We start from the raw sequence: 25,887 nt of genomic DNA on the forward strand, positions 1-25,887 counted from the left end.
CAGTGGGGCTGGGGCACTGCGAGAGATGAGGAGGGTCCAAAATTAGCCCCAAAATGTGGGCAACGACTTGGATCATGAGGCCCTTGCAGGGTTTTCAGCTTGGAGCTACAAGATCAATTTTACACTGTGAAAAGATGGTTTGTTAAATGAATTAAGTCCATGTGCAAGATATAGACAACCTTGCCCCTTTATTCTGAGAATAATTATTCTCATCCTTCATGCTTGTTGCTTTAATCTTTCCAGCACACATTTGCCTCCTAGAGAGGACTGATGAATTGTGTCTGCCTAGAAAGCTTTCCCAGTCCCCTTCTTCTGGAAACAGATTCTGCCCACTCTGGCTGCAGAAGTGGTCCCATGACCCAGGCCTGACCAATCACAGCATCTGATCCCTCTGGGGACAATGATTGGTGCAGGAGGCAAGCACATGACCTAAGTAGGGCCAATCAGGTCCTTCCATGGAATTGGTCTATGGACCTGGTTGGAGGAAGTTTCTCCCCCCACTTAATTTTGTCCAGCAGGTACCAGCCACAGGGGGAAGGTGGAAGGTGTGTGTGGAGGAGAGTGAAGCCACCATTGTGAAATGAAGAAAAAGGGAGAAATGAGAGCTTTCCCTTCCAACATGACCCAGTGTCTGTTGAGAACCAATGAATCTCCCCTTTCTCCAAAGCTGGCTTACATTAGATGTTTATCACTTACATTCAAATAGGCCCCAACTCATTCATGGCACACCTGATCACCTTACCTATCTGGGATGTAGTCAATGGAACTATCTTATCCTAATTTTATAGTGGAGGAACCTGGGACTCACAGGGTTACTTACATTTATGCATCATAGTGGCAGCGCTGGAATCAACTTATCCTTCTATCAACAAGGTGATGCTGTCAAACTATTATTCTAAGAACGGTGATTCTGAGAGTTTTCTGGATCAGCCCCAATTTCACATACACTGTCCCGGTATCCTCACAGACCACCTGAATGGCCCACTAATTAGAAGTGACAAACCACCTTTCCTGAAATGAGTTTCCATATCCAGAAATAATTAAAAAAATTCACTAAAGCCATAGCTCTTGATTTTTAATTTGGAAGGCACTAGAATGACTCAGTGGTGTGCTGGTACATGTTTAACATTTAATATGTGTGGTTCTGACATGAATCTTGGTGAATATTTTTGTTTACATTAATGAGTAAGACAAAGCAACAAAGGCATATGGTTTGGACTTCACTTGTTTGTCAGTGACGTGGGCAACTTCTTTCTAAATTGAATTGTGGTTTTCAAATACTGGAAGAATAGTTCCTCGATTGTTTGTGCTTCTACAATAGAATGACTATGAACACAGCGTACCTTTAAGTTTAATCTGCTTTATTAATATTTTTCACATCACTTTTTAGAGAATCAACAAAACAATGGTAAATTAAACCCTGGCGTGGAGCATTTGCTGGTGTCTGTTAATATTTTCACTGGGGCTGATTTCAAGCTACCAACCTGATGGCGCTGAAAGTGAGGTTGAGGAGGTGCGCAGATATTATTACGCACATGTCCATCAGGTAGACGTAATGGGCGCAAATAACTTCAAAAGCACAGACAATAAAAAAGTGGTCAAACAATTAGGAAGTGATGAGTTTTAAGTCATTTTTAATGTCATTTATTTAATTGTAAGCTTATATAATTTAATCATTTTGGGAGTTGATCCAAACACATTTTATTAAAAAAACTTATTTAAAATTGCCACGAAGAGACTATGAATGAAGAAAAAAGTTATACTTCAGTCTTTCAAGATCTTTTAAAATTATCTTGTTTAAGGAAACAAAAGTGAACTTAAAAAATACAGTTTGGAACATATATTTCCATATAATTTAATCATTAACCATGGCCGCAGTATACAACTGGCTCACAAAATTCCTGAAGATTTAGCCATTAGCTCTCCCGGGCTGGTATGAGCTGGTCCAGCGCCCTGCCACCGATCTCTGTGACCGCGATAGAGTGGTACCCTGATGACTGGATGTTGAATGGCAGAGACTACCTGCCATTGTTCAAGTGGGCTTTCTTCTTCTTTTACTAGGAATAAGCTTATCATGGAAGTTCCTTCTAAGAGCATCCTTCTGGTTCAGGTCAAGCAATGCCCTCCCCTTTCCTCTCATAGCCTCCTCTTTTTTCCTTCATAGCCCTGAACAAAGTTTGTAACCCTGTGACAAACACAATAGAGGAATATCAGGGACTTCCCTGGCAGTCCAATGGTTAAGATTCCATGCTTCCACTGCAGGGACTACGGGTTTAATTCCTGGTCAGGGAAGTAAGATCCCATGCTTGTGGCATGGCCAAAAAAACCCCCGCATATATAAGTAAATATAAAAACACCTCCAGTCTTCCCACATCGTTTTCACGGGAGTGTTTGTTTCTGTATTTGGACAGAAAAGAAATTACACAGTAATAGTCATGATTGTGATGATCATGGCATGTACAAGAAATTGTGCTCTTATGGTGACAGGCTCGATTCAAAGGATTTCTCATGCTTGATTACTTTACAGTTCACCCATGAGGATGGTATTATTACCTCAAACTTATGAATGTGGAAGGAGAAGCTCAGAGAGGTCAAGTGATTTCCCCAAGGTCTGCTGCTGTTTAATTGCTCAGCCGTGCCCGACTCTTTGTGACCCCATTGACTGTAGCCCACCAGGCTCCTCTGTCCATAGGGTTATCTTGCAAGAATACTGGAGTGAGTTGCTATTCCCTTCTCCAGGGGATCTTCCTAATCCAGGGATCAGACCCACGTCTCCTGCCCTGGCAGGCGGATTCTTTACCACTGAGCCACCAGGGAAGCCCATACAGCTTCAATCCAAGACTGACTGACTCTGAAGCACCTCCTCTCAAAGCCTTTATCTTATGTGGGAGGGAAAACCTGGATGGGAGGCAGATGCAGGACCCCCTTTAGCTGGCAACCCTTTGCTTGTTTCCTTCCCAGCGTCTGTCACCTTACAGCCATGGAGGCACAAAAGCCCGCTTCCTTTGCCATGTTAAGTGCATTCACAAAGCTTGGCCAATGGCGGGCTGAGACTGAGTTGTCAACCAGCAGATAGAAAGAAAAAAAAAAAAAAAGAAAAAGCAATTTCTTCCATTTCTTGGCTCAATCCTATGCAGTCAATACTGTTAACAGTAAATCAAATATCAGGGCTGCACTGACCCAGGGAAAGGCCAAGGAGAAAAAAATTCCAGAGAAGAATCCAAAAAGTAGAGAGATAGAGAGAGAAAAAAAATGTTCAGCCAGAAGCATAAATCATACCTAGGGAAGAGAACCCACAGTGGCAGCAGTAACGGCACTGGGACTTAGCTGCCCCAGCGAGCTGGCTCCCAGGGCCTCTGCTTTTGGTGTCTGGGTTTCTTGGACCCCGATTCCTGGTAGATCCAGGGGACAAGAGGCCACCAGAGGCAGGGCTGGCGATTCTGATTTGAGGTCCTGATTTGGGGCCTCACTGCACAACCCCTGTCTCAGTTGAGAAGGGACGTCTGTAGGACAGGGTTTTGGGGGAGAAATCTCCCCACTTCCCACGTCAGCCCTTCATCCCTCCATACACGCCATCCTGTAAGACTTCATAGCTCAGAGTGCTGGCTCCAACAAGTATGAGGCTCAAATGTTCTAAAAAAATTTTAGGCATGTCTGAGACATGTTGCCCATTGACCTGTGGCCTCCTTTCATAAATGTGAAGAAAGTGAAAAGTGAAAGTGTTAGTCACTCAGTCATGTCTGACTCTTTGCGATTCCATGGACCATCGCCTGCCGGGCTCCTCTGCCCATGGAATTTCCCAGACAAGAATACTGAAGTGGCTAGCCATTCCCTTCTCCAGGGGATCTTCTCGGACCAGTGATTGAACCCGGGTCTCCTTCACTGCAGGCAGATTCTTTACTGTCTAAGCCACCAGGAATGTAGCTATTCAACAAATTTTTATGAAGCACCCACTGTGTGCCAGGCATTGCCCAAAGGCTCTGGGGATTCAGCCGTGGACAAAATAGAAACACGTTCCTGACTTCCCTAAAGCTACAGTTTAGTTAATGATGGGGGAGAAAAGATAATTAAGATTTTTATAGTATGTTGGAGGGTAATAGATGTTAAAACAAAAAACAAAGAAAATAAAAGAGATGTAGAGTGTTTTGGGTGGGAGGAGTCAGGTTTAATTATGGTAAGGGGATGTTTGAGAACAGACTTAAAGCAGATGAGCATGTGAGCCCATCAGAAAGTGGAGAAAGGTGTTCTAGGCAGCAGGTGCAAAGGTCCTGAGGCACGGTGCATCAGGGGTGTTTGAGAAATGAGGAGGGAGGGCTGGAGGGGAGATAGGGGATGGTGATGGATGGTGCCGTTGAGCTTGGAGAGGTGACCAAGGGCAAGAACAGGCAGGGCATCTGGGCAGTAGAGAATCGGGTTTCTTCTGGGTCGATAGGGATTGTTGGGGAACTTGGAGCTGGGGAGAGATCTAATCTAATGTGGTTTTCAGTTTCTTGTCAATCCCTCACTCCTGTATCCTGACTACTCAAGATTAAAAAAATCTAGATGGATTTATACGGCAACTTGTACACCACTGAGAACCCATCTTTCTTCTTTTTTTTTCCAGGCAAGTTTTTACTGGGGTCCCTGAGACAGCAGGGGCAATCGAGAACAAGTAACAGTTTCCCTTGCTCACTGGTTACCTAAGGGTGAAGGAGGGGAGCTTGTTCTTTATATGCGGTGAGGGTAGGGGTGTGTCCAGGGGTGGGTCAGAGGGTTGACTGGGTGGTTTCCCCGCCCCTCTGGTGGAGTTGAGCTATGGTTTTTCCAGTAGTCAGATATGGATGTGAGAGTTGGACTATAAAGAAAGCTGAGGACCAAAGAATTGATGCTTTTGAACTGTGGTGTTGGAGAAGACTCTTGAGAGTCCCTTGGACTGCAAGGAGATCTAACTAGTTCATCCTAAAGGAAATTAGTCTTGCATATTCATTGGAAGGACTGATGCTGAAGCTGAAACTCCAATACTTTGACCACCTGATGTGAAGAACTGACTCATTTGAAAAAACCCTATGCCGGGAAAGACTGAAGGCGGGAGAAGGGGCTGACAGAGGATGAGATGGTTGGATGGCATCACCGACTCAATGGACATGAGTTTGAGTAAACTTGGAGTTGGGGATGGACAGGGAGGCCTGGCATGCTGCAGTCCATGGGGTTGCAAAGAGTTGGACATGACTGAGGGTCTAAACTGAAGTAAACTGGTGGTGTTGAGTGCAGAGGGCATGCATAGTACCCTGCTTTTGCTCCTGACACCCCATTTTTTTCCTCCAGGCTCTTCAAAAGTGGCAGTTGGGTGTTTCAGTCTCTCCGTATCTCCTGGGTACATACTTTGCCCTAACCGCGCTGCACACAATTCTTTTTAGTCCTATGTAGTTTGTATTTTGTTGCTCAAGGGGAGGTGTGTCCAGCTGCAAGCATTGCAACACGGCAGCAAAGGGTCCCAGGTCCCTCACTGCTCCCTGAGAGACTCCACCCCCTTATTCTTAAGGGATGAAGGGCCGACAGAGGATGCGACGGTTGGATGGAATCACCGATTCAGTGGACACGAACTTGGGCAAACTCTGGGAGATGGTGAGGGACAGGGAAGCCTGGCGTGCTGCGGTCCATGGGGTCACAAAGAGTTGGACAGGACGTGGTGACTGAGCAACAGCAACAGAGGGCTGAAGGTCTCCTCTGAAACTTTGTCCTGCTGGACAGGGGCCGTGGACACCAGAGAACCCATCTTTCTGACAGTAACCTGTAACGCCCTTGCACATACTTGGCACATGACAAACACTCAAATATATTAGAAGAGCATAAAAAGACATCTGGGTGGATGGTCAGCAAACAGTCAATGGTGCTTCCTTTGGAGACTAGAATGGGTGTGACAAGTAAAGGGCAATTTCCTCTTTTATTTCTTATCCTTTTTGTACTGTCAAATTATTATTTTTTAAAAAGATGTTTTGAATGGCTAAAGACTGACCTCGGGTAGGTCATGCTTTTCTGAGGAAACCCTTTCACAGCTGCTCATGAGGGTCTTGGGACGATTAAGTGTAGTGTCTGGTTCGCACTGATTTTAATCAGTGAGGAAACATGTAAGTTTCTTAAGGAGAGACCTGATGGGGAAGGAGCTGGGCCTGATGGAGACAGACGCCTGCTCTAGCCTTCACTGGCTGCTCTGAGCAGGCCCAGCCCCCGCTATCCTCCTGGGTAGCTGGGAGCTGGTTGACTATCCCTTCTCCCCGGACACACCCCTACCCCAGCCCAGCACCCTATACTTTCCTAGGAGAAAATCAGCCACCTGCCCCGCAGGTTGGTCAGAAATTGAAGGACTTGCTGAGACCTAGGGGAGAAACCAAATCGCCCAGTGGAACTCAGTAGCATCTTCTTCCAGGCAAACTGTAAAGCCTTGTAAGGTCTTTACATAAAAAGGAGTGGGGAGACTCTTTTCACCTTCACCTTAGACATTTCCTGCACAGTGTCACCCGCCACGAGGCCCCTGAAGTGGACAGAAGTGGATTTTGCCTCATTAGCATCTTTTCCTTTTCCTGGTAACAGCCCCCTCCTATTTTAATTTTTTTTTTTTTTTGCTGCTCCACTGTGGCATGTGGGATCTTAGTTCTCTGACCAGGCATGGAACTCGTGCACCCTGCAGGTGAAGCTTGGAGTTCTAACCATCGAGCTTCCAGGAAATTTCCAACCGCACCCTACTTTCTTAACGAGTCCTCTGCCATCCCCACTCCACCAGTCTGAACAGGGCTGACTGCTGCACTTCCACATCTGGTGGTGGGCACATGGACCAGGCCTGAGCCAATCAGAACACTCCTGCCCTCTGCTTTCAGTGATTGGCCCAGTGCTGGGACTCATGACCCAATCTAGCCAATGAGAGCCAGACTCAGGATTTTGGATTGGACTGTTGGTGTAACAATCAAGAAAGGGTCCGGGATAGGGTCCAGCCCCTCTTAATGACGGTGATGAAAATCTCAGTGGCACAGAACAGGGGCACAAGTTGATTTCTTGTTCATGCCCCTTGTCTGTCTCAGGCTGGTGTGGGCTCTGCTCCTATCTGCCTCGTTCAGAGATACAGGCGGGTGGAGCTTCTACCACTGGGAACATCATCAAATACCATAGCAGGGGGGAAGGGCACGGTGGAATTTGACGCATCTGACTTCAAGCCCTGACCTTGTTGCTTGAAGCAAGGGGCCTGCCTGGTACTCAGTTATTGCTCAGAGAGTATCAATTTCCCCCTTACCCATTTTCTCAATCCTTATTTTCTGTATGTCCAAGCTGGATTTCCAGAGCTGGGCTCAAATGCCTGCCCCTCCAACATGAGTTCTGAGACCCACCTCATCTCCCAGCACCTTTTCATCATCTTAGCACAGTGGAAAGTGCATAGTAGGGACTGTAGCCTGTGCCTGGTCGGTGTCTGGCAAGGACCTAAGCACTTGCGAGCTAAGTCACTTCAGCTGTGTCTGACTCTCTGACCTATGGGCTTCCCTTGAGGCTCAACTGGTGAAGAATCCACCTGCAATTCAGGAGACCTGAGTTCGATCCCTGGGTTGAGAAGATCCCCTGGAGAAGGGAAAGGCTACCCACTCCAGTATTCTGGCCTGGAGAATTCCATGGACTGTATAATCCATGGGGTTGCAGAGTCAGATACGACTTTCACTTCACTTCTGTGACCTATGGACTGTAACTCGCTAGGCTCCTCTGTCCGTGGGATCCTCCAGGCAAGAGTACTGGAGTGGATTGCCATTTTCTCCTCCAGGGGATCTTCCCTACCCAGGGATGGAACCTTCATCCCTTGCTTGCCAGGCAGATTTTTTTACCACTGGGTTACCAGGGAAGCTTTGTGCATGCATGCATGCTCAGTCACTTCAGTCATGTCTGACTCTTTATGACCCCAAGGACTGTAGCCTGCTAGGCATCTCTGTCCGTGGAATTTTCCAGGCAAGAATACTGGAGTTGGTTACCATGCCCACCTCCAGGGGATCTTTCCGACCCAGGGATCAAACCCACGTCTCCCGCTTTGCAGGAGGATTCTGTACCTGCTGAGCCACCTGCTGTGCCCTGTCAGTATCCAGCAAAGACCCAAGAACTTAGTAAGTGGTATTCTCAGTGCTTTGCAATGTTAGGCACGCAGTAGGTGTTATTAGTTGAACTGTCCACAATGTCCAGCCAGTGTCAAGCTCATAGTATGTTTTTTCCTTGTATCTCTTCCTGCAGTGTTTCTAGCAGTGTCTTTTTCAAAGGTTACTCTTTAAAACACCTCCTCCCAGCTCCCAGCCTCCTGCAGCTTGGGACCTGGAGTTTGTTGCTACCAGGGTGTATTTGCTGAAATGAGTGGGGTGGGGTGAGGGGGCCTTGAAGGGGTGGTCCAGGGCTGCACTGCCCTGCGTGGGTCATCAGGGGTCAGTGAGCAGCAACTTGGCTTATGAATTTCCTCAGAGGGCCCCAGACAAAGAGGGAAGTCATTGGTGATGCGGTTACCTTGGCAACCCTTTGTGCTGGAGAGTGGGAGAGAGAGGTGAAGGGAGGAAACTGAGGGAAGGGGGCAGCTGTTGGGGGAGAGGGCAATGCAGGAGGGGACGTTCCCCTTTAAAAGAGGGGAATGACTGGGTGTCTGCCTTCTGAACAAACTGAAGGAAGGGGTCTTCCAGCTGCAGGAGGGAGGCTGGTCAGGGTGGGATGCCCTGCTTCTCCTCCTCCAGCCTCTCTAGAAATCCTTCCAGATGGTCTGAGAACATGGAGAGAAAGTTGGTGTTCCGAATTGCTGTGTTACCTTGTGCAAGTTACCCTCCCTCTCTGAACCTCAATTTCCTCTCTTATAAAATGGGGATGATCATCCACAGCGTGGCAGTGAGGGTTAGGTGATTGTTTGATGTACAGTGTGGAACAGTGCTGGGGGGCTGTCATTCATTTGATTGCCTCTTACTGGCCACGTGGATTTAGGCAAGTGACTGTCTGAGTGCTCAGCTGGGTCTGACTCTGTCACCCCATGGACTGTAGCCTGCCAGGCTCCTCTGTCCATGGAATTTTCTAGGAGCGGGTTGCCATTTCCACCTCCAGGAGATCTTCCTGACCCAGGGATCGAACCCAAGTGTCCCACATTTCTTGCATTGGCACGTGGATTCTTTACCACAGAGCCACCTGAAAGCGCCAGACAACTAATTCCCTTGAAATAATGGTGGGGCATTTCTCCTGTAACATGCTAAGTGGGAGCTCCCAGTAGCTATTGATTATTGACGATTACGGATGTTTCTGGCAGTTTCTTGACCTTGGGAGTGGGGTATGGAGGAGAGGCGTTATTGTTGTGTCTTATGGGTCATTATTATGTCGATGGGGAGACTGAAGCTCAGACTCGGGCATAAGTCTGAGATGCCTTTGAGGGAGATGCCTGGGAGAGGAGACATTGGGCACCAGCATTGCCCTACCTCTGCATTGTGTGTCCATGGTCCAGCCCGCTCGACACCCCAGCGCCAGGGCTAAAATCCTTGGTTTTTGGTAGATGAGCAGAAATTGGCTGGTGACAGAGCAGGATCTGGGGCAGAGAGGATGTCACCCCACTAACCTCAATTCCATCCTTCTTCCTCTGACCTGTGTGTGGGGAGGAGGCTTTATGGGGGCCCTGGAGAGTTCCCTGACTGCCCCACTCCCAGCCTCTGCTGGTAGACCCCTGAGCAAGGCACCTTGGAGTCACTTCCCTGCCCTGGAGCCAGCCAAGGACACAGATTTCTGCAGGCAATCTTAATGGAAATCTCTCCAGCTATTTTTCTGTCTCTAGGAGGAATTAGCAACCACAAAATCTTCTTTTGCCCCAGAAGCGGAGCGAATAGGCAGCACTAAGGAGCTGCTCTCTCCTCCCCTTACCATGGCTTAAAAAAAAATTTTTTTTTTGAGTATAGTCACTTTACAATGTTGTGTTAGTTCCTGCTGTCCAGAAAAGTGAATCAGCCGCATGCATACATACATCCCCTCTTTTTTCCCATTTCCTTCCCTCTGAGGTCCGCACAGAGAGTTGAGCAGAGTTCCCTGTGCTGTCCAGTAGGCTCTCATTTGTTATCTGTTTTATACATAGCAGTGTATGTATGTCAGTCCCCATCTCCCAATTCATCCCGCCCCCGCCTCTCCTCTCTTGGTGTTCATACATTTGTTCTCTACGGCTCTGTCTCTGTTTCTGCTCTGCAAATAGGTTCATCTGTACTATTTCCGAGATCCCACATATTTGTGTTAATATATGACATGTTTTTCTTTCTGATTTACTTCACTCTATGACAGTCTCTAGGTTTATCCACACCTCTGCAAATGGCACAATTTCATTCCTTTTCATGGCTGAGTAATATTCCACTGTATATATCTACCACATCTTCTTTATCCATTCCTATGTTGATAGACATTTAGGTTGCTTCCATGTCCAGGCTATTGTAAATAGTGCTACAGTGAACACTGGGTTCATGTGTCTTTTGGAATTATAGTTTTCTCTGAATATGTGCCCATTCCATCGCTCAGTCGTGTCCGACTCTTTGTGACCCCGTGTACTGTAGCCTACTAGGCTTCTCTGTCCATGGGATTCTCCAGGCAAGAATACTGGAGTGGGTTACCATTTCCTTCTCCAGGGGATCTTCCCGACCCAGGGATCGAACCCGGGTCTCCTGCATTGGAGGCAGACCCTTTAACCTCTGAGCCACCAGGGAAGCCCACCTGAATATGTGCCCAAGGAGTGGAATTACTGGGCCATATGCTAGTTCTGGGGTTTCCCAGGTGGCGCTACTGGTAAAGAATCTACCTGCCAATGCAGGAGATACCAGAGACTGGAGTTTGATCCCTGGGTTGGGAAGAGCCCCTGGAGAAGGGAATGGCCACCTACTCCAGAATTCTTGCCTGGAGAATTCCATGGGCAGAGGAGCTTGGCGGGCTATAGTCCATGGGGACGCAGAGTCGGACAACTGAGCACGCACAAACACTGCCGTGCTAGTTTTACTTTTAGTCTTTTGAGGGATCTCCATATTGTCCTCCATAGTAGCTGTGTCGCTTTACTTCCCCACCAGCAGTGCAAGAGAGTTCCCTTCCCTCTGCACCCAGCCTTACCATGGTATTTGCGGCCACTGGGGAGATGATCAATTACTGAGTGCCGGCTGTGTGCATTTCCGATGAACAGTTTCTATATGGTTGGTAAATTCATTCACTCTACCTTGTGAACGAAAGGAAGTGGAACTCAGAGAAGAGATTTGCTGAGGTCACTCCCTGGAGAAGTTTAGAACTGGTGATCACACCCAGGTCTTCCCCACTCTGAAGGCCTTGAGTGGAACCACCATGGCAGGTGGGCACTGGAGCCAGTGCAGTGCTCCAGTTTAGGTGTGGTTTCTCTCCACGAAGCTGTGTCATCTTGGGCAGAGGGCTTTACTTGACTTCCCTGTGCCTCAGCTTCCTCGTCTGTAGAATGGACATAATAAAAGCACCTACTTCACTGGCTTGTGAGAAGTTAATAGTTTAGACTGTGTTTAGCTAAAGTACTGGGGATAGGGCTGGATGCACTGTGCAATCCAGATGAATTCAACAAATCTTGATTTGGATGCTGGCACTGCAGTAGGGGAGCAGAACAGACCCCATCCACCCTCCAGCACTCACATTTTTGGCAGGGCCACCAAAGTACAAGATACTAATCTGTGAGCCCTGAACTACTGTGCATAGATATTAATCCATTCAGCAGTTATTGAGTACCTACTGTGCACTTGGCCAGGCAAAGAGGAATAAGATGCTGCTTCTCCAAGGAAGCATGTGGATGGGATTACGAAGAGGGAAGGAGAGTCAGAGAGCCTGCACCAGGCTGAGTCCTGGAGGACCGACAGGAGTTAGGCTGGGAGGGTGATCTAGGGGCTGGCACAGCACATGCAAAGGCACGGAGCTATCTTGCTGACTCTGGTTAAATCTCATGGTTGTTAGAATACTCCAGTGTGATGCGAAGAGCCGACTCATTGGAAAAGACCCAGATTGAGGGCAGGAGGAGAAGGGGACGACAGACGATGAAATGGTTGGATGGCATCATTGGCTCAATGGATATGAGTTTGAGCAAACTCTGGGAGATACTGAAGGACAGGGAAGCCTGACACGCGGCAGTCCATGGGGTTGCAAAGAGCTGGATATGATTTAGCAACTGAACAAGACTCCTCCACTAACGTTTGGCCATTTCGTCCCTAAACTCGGTAAATTGTGGTTGAACATGAGAACTTTAACCTCTGCTAGCTTTAACCTTGATTCTCTTTATTTTCTTTTCATATATCATGTATTTTTATTTTTTACTTTATTCATTTTAAAAATATTTATTTATTTGGCTGTGCTGGGTCTTAGTTGTGGCATGTAGAATCTAGTTCCCTGATCACGGATCAAACCCAGGTCCCCTGTATTAGGAGCACGGAGTCTTACCCCCTGGACTAGCAGGGAGGTCCTGCACATCATCTCATTTAATCCGAACAACAATCCTGTTAGCACAGGAATAGAGGATGACTTTATTTTACTGATGCCCAGAAAGGTGAAGTGTTATGTCATAAGTCACCCTGTTGTAGGGCTGCTGGACTTACAAAAACAAAAGAAAACAAAACTGGGAGCCCTGTTAAATTCAAATTTCAGATAAACAGTGGATGAGTTTTTTGAAGGCTAAGTATATGAAATATTTGGGACATGCTTTAAAAAATTATTTGCTATTTGTCTGAAACTGAATGGAGTGGCTTGTACTTGGTAAACCTATCCAGTTTCTGAACTTGGTTGTTTCTGGTTTCGGCCCTGAAAGTAAAGGTAGTGATCATTATAATCTGGGTTTCTTGAGGGCCTACTATGTGCCAGGTTGTGTCCTAAGGGCTTGACATACCGTGTCTCTGGAGCTCTGAATGAAGGGGCCGGTCTCCCGCTGTCAGCAGCCTCTGCTCGCAGTTCCCAGCGCGGCCACGCAGTGTCACCCTCGGCCCGCGGTACCCGGGAGGGGCCGGCCGGGCGCGCGCGGCCCATTCATCACCGCGGGGCTGCGGCGCGCAGACAATGCGGGGAGCGGCCCTTGCCCGGCGCCCGCGCGGCTGTCGGTACAAAGGATGCGCTGTTAACACGTGTACGGTAATGGGCTCCCCCACGGCCTCTTTGCGGGCCGCCCGCTCCCAGCCTGACGGATGGCCCAAGCCATCCATCTAAATTATGTCATGGGCAATGATCATCCTCCTGTGTCCAGAGCCCTGCTGTCTGGGCCAGGCTGGACTTCGTTTGATGCCTTCTGCCTGGACGACCCCAGTGACCTGTCACTCTCGGGAAGGAACCTCTTGCGGGGTGAGCACCTACTGTGTGCTGGGTCCCAGCCACTCTCTCCTTGATTTCCATGTAAGTTGGTGTTTGGGTTATTAACCCATTTCACAGAGGAGGAAACTGAGGCTTGGAGCTGGGAAATCTTTATTCTAAGGTCACACAGCTCTAGAGTTTGCTTAGGATGGGTTTTTTACTTTGCAGCTTTATGGAGATATAACTCACTGACTATAATATTCACACATTCAGATGTACATTTCAGTGGTCTTTAGTCTATTCACAGAATTGTGCAACTATCCCCATGATTCAATATTAGAACATTTTAAAGTCCACTCCTGCCGCCCTCCCCCCGCCCCCAAACCTGTTAGCAGTTTGTTTTTTTTAATATTTATTTTTGGCTGCACTGGATCTTCGTTGCTGCCCTGGCTACTCTCTAGCTGCAGTACGCAGGCTTCTCACTGCAGCGGCTTCTCTTGCTGTGCAGCGCAAGCTCTGAAGTGCATGGGCTCTGTGGTTCTGGCTCCTGGGCTCTGCAGCACAGGTTCAATAGTTGTGGTGCATGGACTTAGTTGCTCCCCACGTCATGTGGGATTTTCCCAGACCAGGGATGGAACCCGTGTCTCCAGTACTGGCACGCAGATTCTTTACCACTGAGCTGCCAGGGAGGCCCCAGCAGTCGTTCTTCAGCCCTTGCTCTCCCTAGCCCCTGGTAACCACTAATCTACTTTCTGTCTCTATAGATTTACCTCTTCTGGACATTTCGTATAAGTTGAATCCTACCATGTGTGACCTTTTGTAACTGGATTGTTTCACTTAGCATAGTGTTTTCAAAGTTCATCCATGTTGTAGCCTGTGTAAGTTCTTCCTTGTTATTGCTGAATAATATTCCCTTGTATGGATATATCACGTTTGTGTATCCATTCATCTGTTAATGGACGTTTGGTTTGCTTCCACTTTTTGACTCGTGTGAGTAGAGCTGCTATGAACATTTGTGGAATTTTGGTGTGGATGTATGTTTTCAATTCCTTTGGCTAAATACCTTGGAGTGAAATTGCTGAAATTGTTCTTTATCTAAGAACATGATGTTTACCAAAATTTGAGGAGCTGCTAGACTGTTTTCAAAGTGACTGCATCATTTCACATTCCTGCCCACAGTAGCTGAGTGTTTTGATTATTTTTCCATATTTTAGCCGACGCTTGTCACTATCTGACTCTTTGATTCTGGTCATCCTAGTGGGTGTGAAGTGGTACCTCATTGTGGTTTTGACTTGCATTTCATCATGGTTAATGATGTCAAACATCTTTAAGTGTGCTTATTGGCCATTTGTATATTTTCTTTGGAGGAATGTTTATTCAGATCCTTTGCCGTTAAAAAAAAAAAAGAGTTGTCTGTTACTGAGTTGTTGGGGTTCTTTATATATTCTGGATACAAGTGCCTTATCTGATACACGATTCACAAATACTTTTTCTCATTGAGTGCATTGTCTTTTCACTTTCTTTATGGTATTGTTTGCAGCAGTTTAAAATTTTGGTAAATGTCCAAGTCCCTATTTTTCCTTTTGTTGCCTATGCTTTTCATGTTGATAATGAAAAGCCAGCTACATGTGTCTCTGAAGTTGGTGGTCTTTTTGACTTCAGTCTTCCATGGGGGATGTGGAAAGAGCTGATCAGGGTTTGGTGGTCATCGTAGGCTTGGGTGAGGGTGTAGAGCTGTGAAAAACAATGACCTTGGAATTGAACAGAATTGAGCTCCAATCCTAGCCAGGCTGTTGCTTCTTTTGATGACTTGGGCAGGTCACTCAGTGCCTTTGAGCCTCAGTTTACTCATCTGTACAATGGAGATGACCACACCTACTTTGAGGTTGCTGTGAGGTTAAATAAAGGGGGGGGGTCAAACACATGGAAGATACTTCCTAGACAGAGCTGGGGTGACAGAGGCCTCTAGGTTCGCCATGAAGACCCCCAGGCCCCCCATCCCCAGCACTGACCAAGGCACACGGCCCGGAGTCCCTAAGCCTCTGTCCCAGTGAACTTTTCTGTGGACCCTGAATACCAGGCGTAGTTTCCCTATGCCCTGCTGAAAACCGTGAGGGCAGCAGAAGGGACCAGAAGGAAGCATTAGACTGTCAGGCAGAGGGAGGTGGAGGCTCCAGCTTACACATCGCTCCCCAGCCTGCCCTGGCTCCCGTAGCCTTTCAACCTCTGTTACTGACAAGGAAACTGAAGTTCAGAGAGGTGAAGCCACTTGGTGGAGGTCACACAGCCCCATCCTGAAAAGCAATACAAAGAAGGGCTTCTTGCCTCTGGGCCTGAGAATCTTCAGGTGTCACCCTGGCACATGCCCCACTTCTCTTGGAGTCAGGACCTTGAGATGACACCCTGCCCACAAGGCACCTCCCTGGCTCCCAGTTAGGACATGAGGCTTTGGCGCTACTCGGAACAGAATCCAGAGACATCATCTACTCTCTGACCCTCAGTCTCTTCATCTGTTCACTGGGAGCATTTGTTCCTGCCTGTAGAGTTGCTGTGAGGATGGAGCTGAGCCTTGTAGGAGCTGAGTGTGGACCCGGCCATTGTGAGCACTTGGTAATGACGACTATTTATGATGATTATCAATAACCCAGATGAGTGTTTTGGGACAGATTCAGACTGGGCATGCACACTGGCTTGACTGGGAGGTGGTGGCCAGACTGCTCCTCCATCCCCGGAACCCCCAGAGGCAGTATTTTCAGGACAACGGGAAGCGGAGGGCGCTGTCTGCTGGTGGATGGATGGAGTGGATAAAATTGATTCCGGCCCAGTGGCTGCAGGTGGCCGGCAATTATGCACTGCCAAGCTGCCGGAGATGAGACGCCCTTGGGTCACGGCTCTGCTGACCCCCCAGGCGGTGGATCGGGCTGGCTGGCTGGACAGGCCTCCTGTGCTAAAGCCGGGGGCTGTGGTGTGGAGGTGCCCAGGACTGGAGCTCAGCCTTGCCTGCCCCTCCAGATAGACGGATTGCCGGCGAACAGGCCCATATCCACTCCACGGGGGAAGCTGGACGTGATTCTGTTTTGATCATCACAGACCCAGTCTCACAAGCCAGTGCTTAGTCCCCTGGGGAGTTTCATAGCCCACTCGTGCACACAGGTCCCCTCGATGAAGTCTGGCTCACTGTGGGGCTCATCCCTACCCCCTCCTCCTGCATCTGGTGAGCAAAGACAGGCTGCATGTCTCTTAAGCCTCAGATGGAGTGCCCCGGGTACAGGAGCTGTGTCTGTCTGGGTTACCTCCTCTCCCCCTGCAAGGAATAGTACCTGGTACACAGCGGGCACTTGGAAGAACTTTGAATGGGTCGATGAGTGCTTGACCCGGGTACCAAGGGTTAGGATTTCAACATATTTTGCGGGCACACAGTTCAACCCATACTTGGCCTGCCATGAAATAAACATCGTGCAGTGTTTCTTTGAGCACCAACTGTATACCTGGCACATGGTGCCCAGGGTGCAAGGGAGAGAGGTAGGGGGTTAGGGAGGAGAAACAATAGAAGTGAGGACCGGGGATGGGGTGTGGCTGGGAGGTGGGAGGTGGCCTGTGTCTCTGGGCCTGCAGTGGGCGCATTTGGAGATGGGTCAAGACAGAAAGCTGGGACTGATGCTGCTGGTGGCTTTGAGTGCCAACCAGGTGCAAGACTCGGGGACTGCACCACTAAGAAGCTCTCAGGTGTAGACAGGAAGTCTTAGGCTTGATGAGGTAAAGAGCTGTAGAAATCATGTTTTTTTTTAAAAAGAAATTCCATTCTTTTTTACAAAATTGACTTTTTGGCTGCCTTGGGTCTTTGTTCCTGTGCTCAGGCTTTTCTGTAGTTGCAGCGACTGGGGTGCACAGCTTCTTGGGGTGCACAGGCTTCTCGCTGCGGTGGATTCTCTTGTTGCAGAGCACGGGCTCTAGGTGCACTGGCTCAGCGGTTGTGGCCCACGGGCTTAGTGGCCCCTCGGCAGGTGGGATCTTCCCGGAAACAAGGATGGAACTTGTGTCGCCTGTGTTGGAAGGCGGATTCTTAACCACTGGACCGTGGGGGAAGTTCCATGTCTGTTTGGAGCAGGAGGTCTGTGTTTAGAGCTCAGCTCAGCTCCAGCTCTCATTTTACATGGGAAGAATCCAAGGTTCTGAGCGGGAAGGTGACTCTCCCAGGGACATGCAGCCTGCAGGACCCAGGAAGGACACTGGAAGGCAGACCTCCTTGCTACCAGGTCTTGCGAGCACGTGGCCCAGTCTGCAAGTTATAAAAATGCTTATTCAAAACACAACAGCCGTTACCGATGACAATAGAAGCCATTTGCCTGGTTTCGCTCATCTGCATCTCTAGGGGTTAGTAAATTTGCAGCCAATTTTCATGGGTTTCAAATTGAATTTCTAGGTAGGTTCCATTGAGACGTGGAGAAAAGTCCCCACACTTATCCTAGAAAGGGCTGGGCTTTTCCTAGAAAGAGTCCTTCATGCAGTGAGTGTTTCCTGATCACCTACTCTGTGTGCCAGCCTCCTACCCCCCACAACCCCGAAATGAGGGCTGGGAATGGAGATTTTTTTTTTTTTTGATTCTTGGACAGTTCTTTTGGAATCCAAAAATACTCTTGCTGCCTTGGCCTCATAGAACCCAGTGTCCAATGGGGTAGACAGAATGGTGTCCAGTGAATAATCAGAATCCAGGTAGGACTTTCCTGGTGGTTCAGAGGATAAGAATCCACCTGCCAGTGCAGGAGACTTAGGTTTGATCCCTGGCCTGGGGAAATTCCACATGCCATGGAGCGACTAACCCTGTGCCCTGCAACTTACTGAGCCTGTGAGTCAGAATGACTGAAGCCTGCATGCTCAAGGGCCAGCAAGTCACAGCTACTGAAGCCCGTGCACCTAGAGCCTGTGCTCCGCAACAAAAGAAGCCACCACGATGAGAAGCCCACATAGTACAGTTAAAGAGCAGCCCAAACTATCTGCAATCAGAGAAAGCCTGCATGCAGCAACGAAGACCCAGCACAGCCAAAAATAAATAAAAAACCACATAGCAGTGTGTATATCTTAAAAAAAAAAAAAACAAAAAAAGAAACCAGGTATCATGGTTGGAGCAAACCCGGGGGCAGCAGGGGTCTGGGAAAGTGTCTGACCAGCCTGGAGTGCAGAGAGGGCTTCTGAAAGAAGGTGATACCTGCGTTGCTTCTCGAGAAAGAAGTTGGAATTCATCATATGGAGGAGGCGATCAGGTATGCATTCCGGGTGGAATGGCATGTGCGAAGACTCAGAGGTATAAGGTTATAGAAAGTTGTTAAATCCACTTGGCCATGAGGCTGGGGAAGTGTGAGGCATAGAGGGGCCGAGATTAACGAGAGCCTTTGGGGATGGGCTGTGTTTAGAAAGTCATAGCGATGTATTTGAAAGGATTCAGAGCTGGGGAGTAACCTAGCGATAGTGGCGTTTTTGAGAGCTCTTTCTGGCTACTGTGAGGCCGGTGAAGAGATGGCTGCAGTCGTATAAGTGCATGATATTTAGCATAATAATAGAGGATGGACTTCTCTGGTTAAAAATCCTCTTTCCAGTGCAGGGGATGCAGGTTCAATCCCTGGTCGGAAAGCTAGGGTCCCATGTACCACAGGACACTGTAACTGGAGAAACCCATGCACTGCAAGGGAGACCCAGTGCAGGGCCTCCCAGATATATATATGTGCATATAATAGTTACTACAATATATATTACAATAGTAGTATACCAGGCAATACTCTAAGCATTTACATATGTTACCTCATTCACTCCTCAAACAGCCCCGTGAGCTGAAGTGCATGTAAAGCTTGTAACCTTGGGCCTTGTGTATCATAAGTATCACCATCGTATTAGCAATCTGTATGTGCTGCTTGCCCCGGGTTGCAGACGAAGACTGAGGCTCAGACCATTTAAGTAACTTGCCTTGTTGGATGCTGGGGCGTACAACCTGATCCACTTAAGGGAAGGAAGGGTTTATTCTTTCACTCCAGGAGTGGTGCGCTCTTTAGGGGTTGACTCAGCAAGGTCGCTCCCTTCTGGGGGCGGACAACATCCAATGACCAATAGATGTGAGAAGACAAAGTCTTGACCTAATTGGAGGTGCTTCTGAGAGGCCATCCTGGCTCCAGAGCTCTGTGTGGGGTCCACTGAGACCTTTGTTGGACCATCGTTAGAGCTCACCTTCTTCCTCTTCCCAATTCTGCTTCCTTCTCCCCTTGTCCTTGAGTTCCGATCCCAAGAGCATTTCTACTGAACAGCCTGCATGGTAACGTCTGCTTACTGGGGACCCACCTGTGACACTTGCCCAAAGGAGTATAGCCAGTGATCAGCAGAGCTTGTGTGTTAGTCAGGGATCTCCAGAGAAACAGAACTAATAGGATAGAGAGATATGTAGGTACATAGATTAGCTAGATCAATAGATCTTTATGTGTGTGTTTAGTTGCTCAGTTGTGTCTGACTCTTTTGCATCCCTTTGGACTGTAGCCTGCTAGGCTCTTCTATACATGGAATTTCCCAGGAAATAATACTTGAGTGGGTTGCCATTTCCTTCTCCAGGGGATCTTTCCCACTCAGGGATAGAACCCGCGTCTCCAGTGTCTCCTGCGTTGCAGGGAGATTCTTTACCCACTGAACCACTGGGGAATAAATCTACATATAGATAGACAGATGAGCTAGATAGGGGTAGGTAGGTATGGTTTAGATATATCAATAGATTTATAGATAACTAGATAGATAGGGATCTATTACGAAGGATTGGCTCACATGATCATGGAGGCTGAGAAGTCCCCTAGTCTTCTGTCTGTAAGACTGAGGCCCAGAAAAGCTGGCAGTATGGTTCTAGTCCAAACCCAGATGTCCTGAGAACCAGGGGAGCCAACGGTACAAGTCCAGGTCCAAGTCTGAAGGCCCAGAACCATGAGGCTGATGTCCAAGGGTAGGAGAAGGTGGACACCCTGGTTCAAGCAGAGAGAGTGAATTGGCCTTCCCTCTGCCTCTTTGTTCTCTTCCGGCCCTCGGGGGGTCGGGTGATGCCCACCTGCACGGGTGAGGATGGGCTTTACTCAACCTGTCAATTCAGATGCTGGTGTCTTCTGGAAACACCCTCACAGACATCCCCAGGAAGAATGTCTGACCAGCTGTCCAGGCGTCCCTGAAGGCTCGTCAAGCTGACACATGAAGGTGACCATCGCAGCCAGAAAACAAACGCTGGTCCCCTGGTGTCAATAAAGCCTCCGTGCTGCTCTCACGCCACGCTACTTGGTCAAGCATCTCTGACTGTCTGAACTTTGGTCTCCTCATCTGTAAAGTGAGGGTGTAGCAGTCTTAGTCTGCTCAGGCTGCCATAACGGAATACCACAGGCGGGGGGCTTAGACAATAGACATTGGTGTTCCCATAGTTGTGGAGGCTGGGATTTGGGATGTTTGGAGGCTGCTTGGAGGAGGTGATCCAAAGCATCTTGGGTGGCTTCTCACTGCTGCTTTCCAGAGCTGGGGGCCTGCTCTCCATGCCCGCAATGCTCTGCCATGCTAATGACTTGAAATAGCAGCTAATTTGACAAGCCAAATGGAGTCCCCATGATTGCATTTGACTTTCTGACTAATGACAAGAGATGAACTCCCTTTTCTTAGTGCAACTTACAGTTGGATAGCCTTGGGCCATCACCCGATCCCAATGTTCAAAATGTTGCCTTGTAAATTGTCTAATAAAGTAATAAAGAAAGAGACTTGCTAAATGATTTGTCTTTTACCCATTGTAATGGGATTTTTTTTTTTTTTTGGGTAACTGTTTTATGTTAGAATGCAAAAATTATCACATGTAATTAGAATCATTTCAATTCCAGTCTCCACCAGGCCTCTGACATATCCGGCAACTTGCGCCACGTCGTCGAGCGAGTCAGCTCGTAAAACCTAATCAAATAAAATTGTAAAAGGCAGTCAGATTTGGAGTGGTGCAGTGAACGCTGGAAGGGAAGGCGGCTCCTCCACGCCTTGGAGGGAGGAGAAAGCAAGGAGGGAAAAGGCAGGAAGAGAAGAAAAGAAGGGGGGAAGAGCCACGTTAGGGCTTCTTTCTACCCGGGCAGCCCGGGACCTGACGGGCCACAGTGATGCTCTAAATCACTTCCCCTCCATCCCCACTCAGAGCCACCATTTGTGTCCCAAGTTTCCTCTCATTCAGGCTGACCAGGTTTCTGCCTGTGCATCTTCTTAATATTTAATCCTAACCATGCAGACACATGTATGGATCTATTTATCCACAAAAGCTGTAGAATAAATGTTTAACTAGGAAGGCACTCGGCAGCTCAGAACATCTAACAGACAAGCTTTTCCAAGGGCAATGAGGACGGGCAGGCTGTCTCGCTCTGGGGAGAAGATATTTATTGAGAAAAATGTCCCTGGTTCCCAAAATGTCCAGGTTGGGCTTTGGGGGACTGGAGGTTAACAAAATGTTGCTCTTTTCAATTGGCTTGAATAAGCGGCTCTTGCCTCTGATAGGAGGAGAGTGGAGATTGAAGGCTGCCTCCTTCCAGATGTTGGTGGGTGTGCAGGCCCTTCATTTGTCCCACGACATCCCTGTGTAATGGTGGCAGCCTGTTTGTCCTCACTGGGGCCTGGAATCTGGTTCTAGGTAGGAGGCTTGTCTGCCCAGGTTGTGGTGTGTGGGCAGCAGTGGAAATTCACGTTGGAACAAGTGTCCCGCAGTAGAAGGATCACAGTGTAAAGCCAAGTGATGGCATCAGGGAACAGCAAGAGAGCGCTTGAATATTCTGGGCCCTTAAACCCACATCCAGTTCCAGGCCCGACTCCTGATTCATCAATATTACACATTGACACTATGGCCGGCAGACTGTCAGCAATTTTACTTTTTTTTTTTTAAACTTTTTACTTTACATTAGACAATACTTTGGCCACCTCATGCGAAGAGTTGATTCATTGGAAAAGACTCTGATGCTGGGAGGGATTGGGGGCAGGAGGAGAAGGGGACGGCAGAGAATGAGGTAGCTGGATGGCATCACCAACTCGATGGACATGAGTTTGAGTGAACTCCGGGAGTTGGTGATGGACAGGGAGGCCTGGCGTGCTGTGATTCATGGGGTCGTGGAGAGTAGGACACGACTGAGCGACTGAACTGAACTGAACTGATAGCTGATTAACAGTGTTGTGATAGTTCCAGGTGGACAGCAAAGGGATACAAGCGTACATATACATGTCCATTCCCCCCCAAGCTCCCCTCCCATCCAGGCTGCCATGTGACTTGAGCAGAGTTCCCTGTGTTAATACAGTAGGTCCTTGCTGGTTATCTATTTGAAATACAGCAGTGTGTACACGTCCATCCCCAAATCCCTAACTATCTCTTCCCCCCGTTCTCCACCCTCTCACAGCCGTTAAGTTTATTCTCTAAATCTGTGAGTCTGTTTCTTACTTGTAAATAAGTTCATTTGTATCATTGATTTCTAGATTCCCCCTAAAGGCTGTCATAGGATGTTTCTCCTTCTCTGACTTAGTTCACTTAGTATGATAATCTCTAGGTCCATCCATGTTGCTGCAAATGGCATTGCTTCATTATTTTTACTGACAGAGTAATATTCCATTGTGTATATGTACCACATCTTCTTTTCCCATCCCTCTGTCGATGGACACTTAGGTTGCTTCCTTGTCTTGGCTACTGTAAATAGTGCTATGAACGTTGGGGTGTATACATCCTTTTGATCCATAGTTTCCTCTGGCCACTATGGCCATGGGTGGGATTGCTGGATCATACGGTAGTTCTATTTTAGTTTCTTAAGGAACCCCCATACTGTTCTCCATGGTGGCTGCACCAATTTACATTCCTACCAACATTGTAGAAGGGTTCCCCTTTTTCCACATCCTCTCCAGCATTTATTAGTTTTGGATTATATAAGAACTGAAGGACTTCACGTTCCTTTCCTGTGTTCAAACTGAACAACTCCATCCATTCTACTTACTGGATTTTGTCTGAAAAACTATTCAACATATACAAAGTTTGACTCTCACAGTGCACCCGTTGAAAAATGTTAAAGAATAATTATTCTGACACTGGTGAAAGTAGTAAGTAGGACTTTATTCAGGACTCTTCTGATAGGGAAGACAGAAAGAACAGTGAGAAGTTTTAGCCAAGGAGTAGTTTGGGGGTAGTGGTGTGAAAGGTCAGTGACTAAGAGAAGACCTCAAGGATAGAGGGGGGTCTGTGAAAGTGCGTGAAGGCGCTCAGTTGTGTCTGACTCTTTGTGACCCCACGGACTATAGCCTACCAGGCTCCTCTCTTCATGGGATTCTCCAGGCAAGAGTACTGGAGTGGGTTGCCATTCCCTTCTCCAGGGGATCTTCCCGACCCAGGGATTGATTGAAACCAGGTCTCCTGCACTGCAGGCAGACGCTTTACCATCTGAGCCACCAGGGAAATCTTAATTGCGGCACTCAGGATCTTCACCACCACGTGCGAGATCTTTAGTTGCGGCATGCGAGATCTCGTTTCCTGACCAAGAACTGAACCCTGGGCGCCCTGCATTGGGACTGTGGAGTTTTAGCCACTGGATCACCATGGAAGTCCCAGTGGTAGAGGGGATTCTTGCTGAAGGCAGGCCAGGGGGCCAGATATCAAGGAGAAGGGATTCTCTCAATGACTTGACAGGATTCTTACTACAACTGGGTGATGTGGGTCCAGCAAGAATGGGTGCTAAGGACAAGATCTGGCTGAGCAGAGGGCTCGGAGGAGCCTGACTCAAGGGGAGCTTCACGAGAAAGACCTCGAAGCTCTCCTGGTGTGGTTCTAGGTACCAGCAGAGTCAGGGACCACCCTGCCTTGTCTGCTGTCCTCCTGGATCCTAAGCACATGTCTTCTTGCTCCTCCTCCAGCTCCCAGCCCTCAAGCACTGCAGTTCATGCAAATAGCTGCCTGAGGGTAGAGCAGGCCTAACATGTTAAATTTCCACTTAGGCTCAGCTGGGATCTGTAGTTCTGTGGTTTCTGTATGATTCAGGGGGTTTTAGTATTCTTTGATACTTTAGCACTCTATCCTCAACCACTATAGCACTTTGATTTTGCATCTCTTTGATTCTAGACATGATGATCCTGGGATGTAGACTTTCTGGCTCAATTATGCCAAGAAAAAAAAAATTTTTTTTTGAACCAATGTGTCCAAGCCCCGCTTGTGAGATACGGGTCCATGCCACAGCGAGGCACCAGGGCTGGGAGTGTGGTGGGGGAGTTGCTGGCTGAGATAGAGTCTTACATGTTGGTCATGTCCAAGGTCAAAACTAGAGCAGCTACACCTCTGCCATCAGGTATGAGGGGCCAGAATGTGGCCAAGAAAAGCAAAATAGTGCCAGGTGATTAAGAGTTGGGAGTACAAAGGATGGAGTGGGGGTTGAGGAGCAGAAATGGATATGAGGCAAGCATCATCTATTCAATATGAGAGAACTGGGATGCTCTGAAATGATTGAGTTTGGACAGCTGCTTATGGTTCCCTGCGATAAACTCTTTCTACCCCCTTTCCCTCCAAATCAACCTGCCACATCATCCCCAGCTCCCAACAGGGATCTGAATAAAGTCATCTATACATTCCATGTGGATCTGTTAGTCAGTTAACCTGTTGGAATTTAAATGGGAGCCTTTGGTCTTCCCTGGTGGTTCAGACAGTAAAGAATCTGCCCGCCATGAAGGAGACCCGGGTTCAATCTCTGGGTCCCGAAGACCCCCTGGAGAAGGGAATGGATATCCACTCCAATATTCTTGCCTGGGAAATCCCATGGACAGAAGAGCCTGGCGGGCTACAAAGAGTCAGACAGGACTGAGCGACTGAGCACGCACACGAGCACGCGTATACTCTGATACAACAGAACACTGATGCCAACGACGGCTGAATTAGTCAGGAAAAGCCAGGTTGCGGCCACAGAAGTGCCTCATAAGCGAAGTTCACTTGTCGACCGTGTGAAGTCCACTGAGGGCCTGGGCAGCTATGCTCCACATGGCGACTCGGTGATCTAGGCTCCTTGCATATGTTTCTGCATTTCAACAGGAGGCTTCCTATATTAACAGGGGGCAAGAGAAGTTCCTCAGTGTGAAAGTGATGCTTGGGACCTCCACTCAGAACCAGCCACGTGACCCTGGCTACCTGAAGGAGGCTAGGAAGGGTGATTTCCTGCGTGTCCAGGAGAGAGGAATATGAAGCAGCATTTGGGGAGCACATCATACCATTTCTGCTACAACCACCATGTCTTATTTTAGTAGCGACCATACGACCATGACTCTACATCAATTTATTAAAATCATTAAAGATCCTTACAGGGGCTTCCCTGCTGGTCCAGTAGCTAAGACTCTGTGCTGCCAATGCAGGGGGCCTGGGTTTGACCCCTGGTTGGGGAACTAGACCCACATGCTTCAACTAAGGGCTTGCATGACTCAGCTAAGATCCTGCATGTTGTGACTACAACCCAGTGCAGCCAAATGGATGAATATTAAAAAAACCCACAAACTTTACAGATGAGGAAACCAAGGCCCAGAGAGGCTGAATAACTTGCTCAAAGTCACACAGATCATGGCAGATTCAGAATCTGAACC

This window comes from Moschus berezovskii, chromosome 19 (assembly GCF_049115385.1).
Source record: "Moschus berezovskii isolate FMDL1 chromosome 19, NW_MosBer_1.0, whole genome shotgun sequence".
In the NCBI taxonomy this organism is placed as follows: domain Eukaryota; kingdom Metazoa; phylum Chordata; class Mammalia; order Artiodactyla; family Moschidae; genus Moschus; species Moschus berezovskii.